Raw genomic sequence first — 11,674 nt, 5'->3', positions numbered from 1 at the left:
ACAACAATTGGCTACCAGACTGAAAAAAGAAGACCTCTGTACCACTGTCAGAGCAGGTCTGGCAGCCTAGCTGCAGCCCAATGATATACCGTATCCAGTCAAAGGCAGAGCTGACCCTACCATTGGGGGGGGGGGGAGAGATGGTTGCCTCATGCAGCAGCTACTGAGGGAGTGGGGTTGAAGAAGCCGTTCCTAGTAAGACCACTGGCTGTTCCCTGCCCATCCGCTGTGGTGATGTTCGCTTGTTCCTGGGCCTGTGCAGACTGGCTGCCTAGCTAGCTTTCTCAAATCATAGTTGCCTTCTCTCAATGTATCACAAGTGGGAAAGGCTCCTGACTTAGCAAGCAGACAGAAAGGGAGCCAGGCCAACTTGCACACTCCAGCATGCATTGCTCTGCTTGTGAGATGAGCAGTTATTTGTGTGGACAGCAGACGGGGCTAGGCAAAGAAGTGAATGAGTAGTTGGGTGTTGGAGAAAAGAACAGCGTGGGCCATACAGGCTGCCCTGTGTCCCTTATGCTAGCCTTCTGTCCTCAGGTATGGTAGAGCAGGCGTAGGCAAACTCCAGCCCTCCAGATGTTTGGGACTACAATTCCCATCATCCTGACCACTGGTCCTCTTAGCTAGGGATGATGGGAATTGTAGTCCCAAACATCTGGAGGGCTAGAGTTTGCCTATGCCTGTGGTAGAGGATGCTGTTCGATTGTCAGTGTTGGAAATAAGATTTTGCTGTCAGTCCATTTAGAATGTGGGGTCACTTGTGTTCTTTGCCTCAGGAAGCAAAATGTCTTGAGTCAACCATGGCTGTCATCCTGCACTAGCCTCAGAAGTTCCATTCAAAAGCCCCTGGCTCTCTGGGCAGTTGCTACATATCTTCAAATTGCCATTTGTTTACCTCTGGATTTTAGGTGGAAAAAACTGTAGACGCTAGCTGTAATTTAATAATCTGGAACTAAATCATTTCAGTTTAGTCTGTTCCAACCACAGCTACTTAAATTGCCTGGCTTGTGTCTGGACATCTTAGTTCTTGTGAAGTATTACACCACAGAGGAAAGTGATCAAGGGATCATATGATCATGAATACAAAAGCTTATTTATTTTAGTAATGTTATCTTACTGTAGCCCTGTTTATCTACAAAATATGTGCTATGGAGCAGTTTTTGGTGACATTTCCCACCCTGCTTTGTAGCAGATGCTAATTCAGCCAAACCAAAATTGTAGGTTCAAAGTATTCAGTGCCCCCTAAAAATATTCAGTGTCACACACTGATACGATGCCTGCATATCTCAAAAAAAACACTGTAAATGTCCATACAGTATATCTTGGGGCTTCCTTCTGGAACATACTCTGTTGAAGTCTTGTTTTTTAATAAAAAAAAGGTGCCAGTACTCACCATTAAGTTGTTGCAGTAAGTACCACACTTTTAACATTTGCGGGGAAAGGTGCTGGTACTGCTTACTCTTGAGTACTCCCAGGGAAAAAAACACTGAATGCATCTAAAGCACAAACTTCTATGTTTAACAGTCATGTCTGTAAACTACCATTTAGCAAATGTGCTGGAAACTTCTATAGCCTTTCTGCACAAAATTATCATTCCTTGGGAAGAAGGAATGAATGGCTGTTTAAACTATTTTAAGTCTATACAGTACTGTAGATATGCTTTCAATCCTAGTTACCGCAAAATATCTTGCTTCTCTGTTTTCTCCACAACTTATGGTCTTTTGTCATTTCATTAAACCTCCAATCCCATGGTGTTTATTTGTCATCGATCTCAAGTATTGCCCTCAGGTTCCAAATCCTAGGGGATGTGTGACACTGTACTCACCATCCCTCTTTCATCACCTTTTAAACAACTGCTCTCTTGACTTTCTGCATTCCATGTTTCCAAATACAGTAAGTTTTATTCTGAAAATAGAATACTGTACAGGATACAAGAATTGCATTTTTTTAAAAATTCACATCTCTCACAGCTAGATGGAGAGCTTGCTTCACAAGGTGTAGATGAAATATGGTCTTAATTAAAGTACAGATCAAATAATACATTTTCAGGCTAATATTAAATACAACAGAAGCTTTGATCAGTGTCAGCCTACTTCTTCAGATACAGAACTGTATAAATATTAAGGTAGGAACACGAGATGACATGCAAATTTGTTTTCACACATGCTGACTGTGAAATGTTTATGTTTAAGAGTCCAAACTTGTCTTGTGCAATGAGTCCTTTTGTCAAAAGTAGAAGTGTGTTTAATGCAGCGATCCTATAATTTACTAGGGATTAAGACCCTTTGAAATAAATGAGTATACACGTTTAAGGTAGTGCTGCAGGACAGTACCCAGCACATTTTAAAAATTATTTTTTTTAAAAAAAACAAAAACAGATTTTTTAAAAAGGTGCAGGTGAAAATGTTTGCGTAATATTTAATTAAACTCATATATATATATACATACACAAACCACATTTATGTATATTAAAAGAACGTTGAGATATCTAGAAATACAATTACAAATGATCCACTACAAACTGCAACAGAGATTTTAATCAGCAATTCCGTGTTAAATCAATGACACCACTAGATCGTCACCTTATATGAAGTCTAATAAACGACTGGATATCAGGTTTGTCAATCTCAGCCGCAGCGTTCCAATAAGGTGCTTGGAAGTGGGACGTCAAGAAATAATCTGCATACGGGAGGACGATTCACGCATGCTCGCCCTATACTTTCGTCCCTACCCCTCCCAGTTCTTTCGTAAGGTGGTCCTGGTCCTCTCGGGTACCACGAGACCGCGCATGCGTGAGGAAATGCCGCTGTTGCTATTGCTGCTGCTCCTCTCTTCCCTCAATCACGATTTGTAGACGCGCGGCTCCTCCCCTTTTACGCAAACGAATCCTTTCCTTCATTCAGCCTATCGCTTCCCGCGCATGCCCGCGAGAGCGCGAGCGAAGGAAGGCGAAGGCGGGGTGTACTGGGGAGCGAGTGCGCACGCGCGCGTGGGGGAGCGCGGGCGAGCAGCAACCTGACCAACCGGCGAGCCGCGTCGCGAGCCCGGACGGCTTTGAGAGCGCGCGTGCGCGCCCCGCGCCCCTTGCTTGGTGCTTCTTCTCACTGCTTGGGCCGAGCGAGCGAGTTCCTCGCCTCACAGGGCGGGAGCCAGGCGCGGCGGCGGCGGCGGCACCAGCGGGAACGTTTTTGGCGGGTGAGTTGCCAGGCGAGGCGGGCCGGGGAGTGACGGTAGCGAGGGCACGGGAGGGAGAGGCTCACCTCCACCTAAGGGCGAGGCGGGCGTGGAGGGGGACTCCCTCAGCAACGGCTCGGCGGGGCCTAACGTCTCCCTGCCCTTCCTCGGGGTAGTGAAGAGTGAGGGAGTAGAGAAGGAAGTAGCCGCGTCGCGTGCTTCCCCCTCGCTCGCCTTACCTCCCCATCCCACCCTTTTCCTGCCGTGGGCTGGCCGAGAGTGTAACTTCCACCCCACCTACGTCCCCTCAGGGCCCTTCCCGCGTAGGTGGCCCCCGCCGCACCCCCGCTCTCTCTTTGCGACAGCTACTGTTACTTTCGCTTTTAGAGGGTTGCGAAGTGTTTTTCTTTTGAGTTCCGTGCCGGTAGCAGCTTGTGTTGTCGGTAATACTCATGAGTGGATAAGTTCCTTTCCCGATAAGCTCCTTCTCTCTCTCCCCTCTCCTCTCCCCCCCCCCCCCACTTTCTGTTCTATAAAACCGTGGTCACTTGACAAGGTGGTGGCCTACTTAAGGCCGCTTGTTTTAAGGGTAACGTATCTACTAATAGGTTTGTAATTATAGTTTTGGGCCCGGCCTATAGGTGTGTGGCGATAGTTGGAGTGAGGGGACCAAGTTGGAAATATAGAAACGGGGCTTGTCTTCCATACTGTGTTGGGTGTGTAATCATAGCCTTGCAAAATGTAGATGGCATTAATTATTCTCCTGAGGATAACGCTTTCCATAAGTAACCCTTTGAAAGATCTTGCTGAAAAGCAAAGATACTTGTTAACTAGCTGATACTTTTATATATTGTACATCATATTTCACTTCTTACCTTTACCAAGCCCTCCTCTCCTTTGCTTCTTACTTTGTGTTCATATGGTGGAAAAGTGAAGAAGTTTCGTTTCTTCTCTAGGGATTATTCAGGAGAGCATGCCATCTGTATTTCTCACAAATGCTTCCTGGGCAGTTATATAGACCCCATGTTTTTACTTAAGGAAGACTGATTGAAAGTGTTAAGAAGATATCCCAGCATTTGCCTCTGCCCTGCTTTTCAGGAAGTAAACCTTTTTATCTCCTGTACACAAAGTCACCTTGGTAATGGATGGAGCAGGTCCTCCCTCATCTGTTAATGTTTGCTTGAACAAGCACTTCAGGAATTGAAGCATCTTATGTTTTCCTTATTATCCTAACTCCTCAATTTAAATGAATTTGAAGGCCGCTTTTAGATATTAACTTAGATTGCATGGTAACATTAACTAGGAAATTTTGGGGGGTACTATTCTAGCTTGTTGTTTTTCCTTTTAAGTCATTACCTGTTAATCCTTTTTCTTTCCTCTCTGTTAAGCCTCTTTCCTTCTGCACCTATACAGCATGCATACTCCTTGATCAGTACAATCATTTATCAATTGTTTCCTCCTTTATATTTCCATACTGATAATTCTCCCTGCAACCCCAACTGTTCCCCTCTGTTCTATATGGCATGTCACCTATACAGTATTCTGATGCCCACTGTTTTCTATGCTCTGTAACACCTAGGCTTAATTACTGAAATGTGGGAATCTTTGAAGAATTAACTGCAGTTAGTTCTAGATATAGCCACCAGGGGCTGGTCAGTAGAAACGCATCGCACTGGTCTTCAGAAACTTACATTGGCTTCCAGTCCATTTCCAAGTACCATTCAAAGTGCTGCAGCTTATCTTTAAAGTCCTACAAGGCTTAGGACTCAAGTACCCAAAGGGATGCCTGCTCTTACACCAACCTGTATGTGCATTAAGGTCCTCTTTGGAAACTTCACTCCAGGCACTTCTGTCATCTGAGTATAGCCTTCTTGGTAGTAGTGTCCATCTGTGGAATACCCAGACTCACATGGCATTGTTTTATTTCTGAAAATTTATTCTTTTTATATCCTACCTTTCTTCCACTATGGAACCCAAGGCGATGTACATGTGGTTCACAGAGAGTTATTGGGCTTTCAGCTTTGCTTCCATGGTGTGTTTGTGTGAAATCAACACCCATGTCTGAAGGTGGGGCCAGTGTGATTCACATGTGATAGAGGCTTTGATTAGGTAAAAGTTACACTACATCATATCTAAATCTTGATAAAGTTTAACTAATTAGTGAGTATACTGTGGTAATGTCTCCATTCCTTAAATGTATTTTATCATGAAAAGTATAAATCAGTAATGAATCATAGCTGTATATGTGTTTCCCGTTCTTTCCAGTTATTTGGAAAACCTGGTTCACTTAGAAGAGACAGTATATAGTGATAAGCTGATCTTTGTGCAAGAAAACATATCCTGTACTGTATGATGAGAACTTTGCCCTTCCCTGTAGATAATGAAGAGAAGAAGGTTCTAGCAACTATTCAGGCAAGGACACATGTCAGAATATTTCAGAGATCCCTTCAAATGTGATTGGAAAAATAAAAGGAAAGCAGGAAATATTGAACCCGAATAGAATTGTAAAGCACTTTAAAGAATAAGTGTACGTTTTAAAGTTGAGTGTGGGTGCATTTCAGTTGGTGCCCTTACTTTCACATAAGTGCTTTTGATCCAGCAAAGAGAAAGCAAGCAATTTTTGTTGATTTCACCTCTCCTGCCTCTGTGTCACCTTCTTCCCTCTTCTGACAGGTGTGCCAATTATCTGCAGCCTGTTTTCAGGGGCTGGGGGTATAATATGCAAATATAGCCCCCACACTTCCATTAGTAGAGGCATATGCTGGTTCAGAAGCTCTTTAGTGAGCTCAAGAGCACCAGCTTGAGTCTTCCCAGCCAGCAAGCTTTAATTTAATATGAGCAGGGTGGGTGGATATTACTGCAAGACTGTGTGTCTTTATTGCACTGTACAACGACAACAAACTTTATTAAGGTCGCAGACCAGCATAAGATACAAACATGCGAATAAAATAAAGCACATAAGACTTAAAGAGGAGAGTGGTAAAAGCAAATGGTTAAAAGTGGTTATAACTCACATAAATTTAAAGCAGAAAGAGAGAAAAGACAAACAGTTAAAAGTGACTATAAGGGAGGGAACGTGAAGCAGCAGAGGTCTTGCATTATGGGCCTTCTGTTTAGGCCTGGTTTGTGAGACAAACCGTCCTTTGACGTATGTCCATCAGGGCAGCGCAAAATCTAGCAACTGAGTATGTGACATTGCACTGTATATATTTTGCATGCTATTCTTTTTGCTATACAGTGGAACCTCGTGTTACGTACCGCCCTCCTTACGAATGCTTCGGGTTACGAGCTCCGCTAACCCAGAAGTAGGTCTCCTGGTTGGGAACTTTGTCCCAGGATGCGAGTGGAAGTTGCGCAGCAGCAGTGGGAGGCACCATTAGCAAAAGTGCACCTCATGTTAAGAACGGTTTTGGGTTACAAACGGACCTCCTGAATGAATTAAGTTCGTAACCGGAGGTACCACTGTAGAGGTAATGTCCTTAAAATCCTATATAAGAATTATAGCACTTGTGACAGTTTGTGTATTTAAATATGGGAATATAGGAACCTGCTGACTGGGTAATATTGTAATTGCTGCTGTAATGTGTTTTCTACTTTATTTTGCCTTGGTCCAGCCTCCCACCCTGCAAAAATCCATACTTACACGTAGAAGCGAGATCTGATTGTGACTGGTCAGACTAGAGCTGTTTTTTTATCAATGAGAATGAAATGCATATGTTTAGGTGTAAATATTCATATCTGAAAAAAAGAACAAAATGGTTCTTCATTTTACATAGAATATCTTCTTTTCACTCAGTGAATCTGTTAGGGCAGGGATGTCCAACTCCCAACAGACTGCAATCTACTCACAGAATAAAAAACTGGCAGTAATCTACTGCTTTGTTGGGGGGGGGGAGGTTTCAGGTCAGAACCTCCTGGTGATCCCAGTCAAACACAATCAACCTGTTGGACATCCCTGTGTTAGGGCATTGATTTGGTTTAATGATGAACTGTAGAGCTAGCATTCTTATGGCTAAATTAATATTAACCTAGTTGTTTAAGACGGCAGGAAATTGACATTTTAAAAAACAACTATTCAAGCCAAACTTTTTTTAATATGATGGAAAGCTGTTGACAATAATTTGAAGTTAGCTGTTTAAGAGACACTCCTCTTTAGGATCTGAATAAAGATATTCTTGGAACTTTGCAGCACTAGAGCTAAAAACTGGACCTTATTTGGATAAACATCTTTATAAACCATTACTAGCTCGTGTGAGATTGCTTTTAGGAAGCTTTGTAGTTACATCTATATTGTGCAAAGTGGCTTGAGAAACAAAACAACAGCTTAATTTGTAAAGTGGCTTGAAGAAGTGGGCTTGTGTATCATATATGCCACTACTTCCTCTCCACCTATTATGATCATTATTTCCCACCTTTTACTCTGTCTGGGACTCAAGGCAGCTTACAGATAAAATAGAAAAAGCTAAAAACCTACAGCAGCATGTGGCACAGAATTGTATCCTTAGAATTCTAGTCTAGTAAGGCTTGGTGAATACAGATAGCATTACCGTATTTTTGCTCCATAAGACGCACCTGACCATAAGATGCACCTAGTTTTTAGAGGAGGAAAGCAAGAAAAAAGCTCCCCGTCCCAATTTGACAGAGCACGCGAGGGAGGAAGATCCCCCTCCGTGCTGGCTCCTGGCTGCTCTCATGCAAGTCACAGAGCCCTTCAGACGGAGGGAACTCTAAAGAGCGTTCTAAAGCCCTCTTCCCCGCCTCACCTCTCCCCACCCACTCGCACAGGCGGGGGACGCTTGCACGGGTGACGTGCCACTCCGGGAACCAAAGTCCCCAGCTCCACCGCTGCCAGGGACCACACATTTGCTCCATAAGACGCACAGACATTTCCCTTTACTTTTTAGGAGGAAAAACGTGCATCTTATGGAACGAAAAATACGGTACTTTGAGGTGGTGAGTGAGATGCCAATAAGTTTTTGAAAAAAGAATATGGTATTGTTTCAGGAAGACTAATGCCTAATATAAACACTGTTGATAGTGTTCTAGAGTGAGGAAATTATGGGTTTAGGGAGTAGAAGAAATTGTAATCAGTAGTACAGCCTTTGTATATGTATGAATTGGAGCTTCTGTAAGGAGGCAGATTGAAGGTACTGGTGTGATGGTTCACCTGAGACTATTGACGCTTTAATGAAAATTTAAAGGATAAGGAATTGGGGAAAGTTGTGGGGGGGAAATGGGTGAATTTCAAAACTGGCTGCCTTGAATAAGGGTTTGGAGTTGAGTTCAGTGAGGTAAAAAACAATATGGGTAAGTAAAGACCTGAGTAATGGTGTCTGGGGAAAGGTGGGGGAAATCACGAAACAGATTCTTCTAAAAGGAAGCTTAGGTGGATAAGAGACAACTAGAAAGGCTATAGAAGGTAATATTTGGACATGAAGAAAATAATACCAGGGAACACTTTAGAGAGTCATTTTACTTATTCTGTATTGGTAGCCTTGGTAAATTGGGAGGCATGGTGGCTGAATGAAAGGGCTTCAGTGTGAAAATCAGCAATACAGTCATACCTCGGGTTACAGCCACTTCAGGTTGCGTTTTTTCGGGTTGCGGACCGCCAAAACCCGGAAGTACCAGAACGGGTTACTTCCGGGTTTCGGCGGTTATGCATGCACAGAAGTGCTAAATTGCGCTTTGTGTATGCACAGAAGCGCCGAACCACAACCTGCGCGTGCACAGATGCGGATTGCGAACGTGCATCCTGCACGGATCACGTTCACCACCCAAGCGTCCACTGTACATGTTCATTATTTAACTATAGGAAGATGACAATGTGTGAAAAGTGTGAGGGCTGATAATTCAAATAAAAAAAAATTTTTTTTAAGAAGGAAGAGTGAATAAAGAGGGTAATATCAGATGTACTGGAAATGAGGTATCTGAGTCACATTGGAAGAAGAGATTGCAGAAAATTAAAACTGAACACCAAGTATTTTTTTCTAATTTGATATAACATAAATAACAGAATAAACAGTTTGCTGAGGATGGTTCAGGTAAAGCTGCTGCATGAAACTCCATTGACAAGCTCTTACCTGAATTAGAATTATTCTTATTCTGTATGCCAGCAAACAACACAGTACTCATTGAGTTTTCATTATTATATACAGTTGAAATTTAGGGTAATTGTTTGAAATAGCAATTGTTGATTTGGATTGAGTCTTGTGGTAAGAGTAGTGGTGTGCTGGAGGAAGGGTACAGGGAGATGATTTTTGCCAGTACCCTCTTCCCTATGTGCCCCCTAAAAAGCTGATATAGGGCACTGGGGTACTTTTCAAAACAGTATGGTAGGTCACCCTGGGGAGCTGTAGGGAGGCATATGCCCTTTCCTCTAGCAGGATGTTGTTGTTGAAACTGTACAATTTATGGAGGTGCAAATCTGTATATAAACGGTTGTAATTTGAGCATTGGGGGGGGTGGAGACGGGCATCTTGAAAGGAAAATATTGCAACTGGTATTTTTTTTAGAGAGAAATGCATTTATTTGACCTGTGCCTGGGAAAAGATGGACCTATACTGAAGATAATGGAGGAAACAAATATATTTGCTGCTTTTTAAAGGATTCTGGAAGTAGATTGTGTAGCTGAGATAGTGATGTGGGTGTAACATTTTCCAGTGCTTTATTTCTCCTTAGAAACTTTTCACTTTCATAAGTTTGTTCGTAATACTGAATGCACGCCAGTTACTAATAAATATTTAAAAAGCTTGGCAATGTTTTTGGCTTTTTCCTCTAAATACAAATAAAATAAATATTCTAATTTAAATCACTTAACGAACCACAAATTATCTCACGCAATTTACTCTATAATTTGTATCGAAATTCCCTCCAGAAGTTTTCCAGAAACCCCACATCACTGGTTGACAATGACAGCTAAATTACTGCTGTTACATGCAAGAGTTAAATCATGGTTAGTTTTCAGGATTGCTTCCAATCTTAGTTCTGTTCATAGTAAGTTCTGTTGAAATTAATTGATGGGATTAACTTAGATCCATTAATTTCAATGTGCCTTGACTAGCATCAGTTTCTGAATTCTTAACCACTTTCTTTTCAAAGTGGCATATAAGTAGAAAATGTAGGAACATAAATGCTTGTTGTTTTCACTCAGTTGCTGGTGGGCAAAGCAACAAAAGCTTTTGGGGGGGACCATAGGTCTGTCAGATAACATTTCTGGTTTTAAAAAACCCCACACATTTTGCCATGCAATAATTAGTCATACAACCAATAAAATGAGGCAACTATTGAATTATCCAAAGCAGTCCTCAGGATCTAATAGAAGATGTAAGTGCTGTCCGATTGGTTGGCGTGTGTCTGTCTTGGGAGACAATAGGAGACAATTTGAGGGTTAAACTGTTGGAAGGTTACAGCGCTTGTTGTGATAGTAGAGACTGATACGGGACAGGCATGGTTGTTGCAGCTGGGGCAGATTGTTCTGCTGCTGCAGATGCAGCTTGGTGTTTCTTCTCTCTGCACTCTCTGCAGTAGTCATTCCTCCTCTGGTCACTTCTAGAAATGCTGTCAGTCTGCTTGGAAATAATTGCACAAATGCTATCAGATTTATTTTTAATTTAATTTAGCATGTGAGTGTGGGAAATTTCCCCAAAAGGCCAACATTTCACTATATTTCTTTGTGTGTGTGTAGAGTGCAGCAGTTCTAACAAATTAGAAATTCAGTGTCATGTTCTTCCTTGCCATGCATAGCAATCCCCCTCCCCTCCAGGGTTTTCCCTGATCCTCCCAGAGTCAATTACTTTTAGCATGTGTATGGGGTGGGGGAAGCCCCATTGCACAGAGAAACAGAAGAGGGTCTTCTTGGTAGTGATGCCCGCTCTGGAACGCCCTCCCATCAGATGTCAAAGAAATAAACAACTATCTCGCTTTTAGAAGACAACTGAAGGCAGCCCTGTTTAGAGAAGTTTTTAATGATTGATGTCTTACTGTATTTTAAATCTTTTGTTGGAAGCCGCCCAGAGTGGCTGGGGAAACCCAGCCAGATGGGCGGGGTAAAAATACATTATTCTTATTCTTATTAGTCTTTGCACAGGACTTTCAGTGAGAGGACCCATTAGTTTAAACCCACCCTTTGAATCTGTTAAAAGGAAGATGGTAAGACACAGAAGTGGTAAGACACAGAAGTATCAGATCCCACCAGGACGCCTGGAAGTTATTTAAAGCTATGTAGAAGGTCAAATAAAATTCATTTCACTGCTCGAAAAAGAGGCAAATAAGACAAAGGGGGATAAGCATGGTTAAACAGCAGTGGAGGATGGTTTCCATAAAGATGGTCTTAGTATAGTTACTGTCTGCAAGGTCTTGTCTGTCCTCTCTCACTGCCTGCCCTGGAAATTCCATTAGCACCATTTCTTACCCCTTTGCTCCAGAGAGCCCAAATGGCTACATTCTGGATGTACAGTTAAATTATATACAGATTCACTGCCTTTGCCTCCTTATGTTC

The 11,674-nt window shown here is 42.4% G+C and overlaps 1 protein-coding gene across 2 annotated transcripts in view; it reads left to right on the top strand.

The window, feature by feature from the left end:
* The first annotated feature begins 3,003 nt into the window (after positions 1-3,003).
* The window catches only part of ZDHHC5 (zDHHC palmitoyltransferase 5), a 41,781-nt gene continuing 33,110 nt past the window's right edge, over positions 3,004-11,674 (top strand). For both annotated transcript variants that reach the window (XM_077932939.1, XM_028738375.2), the window contains exon 1: positions 3,004-3,195. The gene's annotated coding sequence lies outside the window, so the exon portion shown is untranslated. The remainder of the gene's footprint in view (positions 3,196-11,674) is intronic.

This window comes from Podarcis muralis, chromosome 1 (assembly GCF_964188315.1).
Source record: "Podarcis muralis chromosome 1, rPodMur119.hap1.1, whole genome shotgun sequence".
In the NCBI taxonomy this organism is placed as follows: domain Eukaryota; kingdom Metazoa; phylum Chordata; class Lepidosauria; order Squamata; family Lacertidae; genus Podarcis; species Podarcis muralis.
Note: the sequence above shows the minus strand (reverse complement) of the source record. Positions and strands in the feature narration are given on the sequence as shown.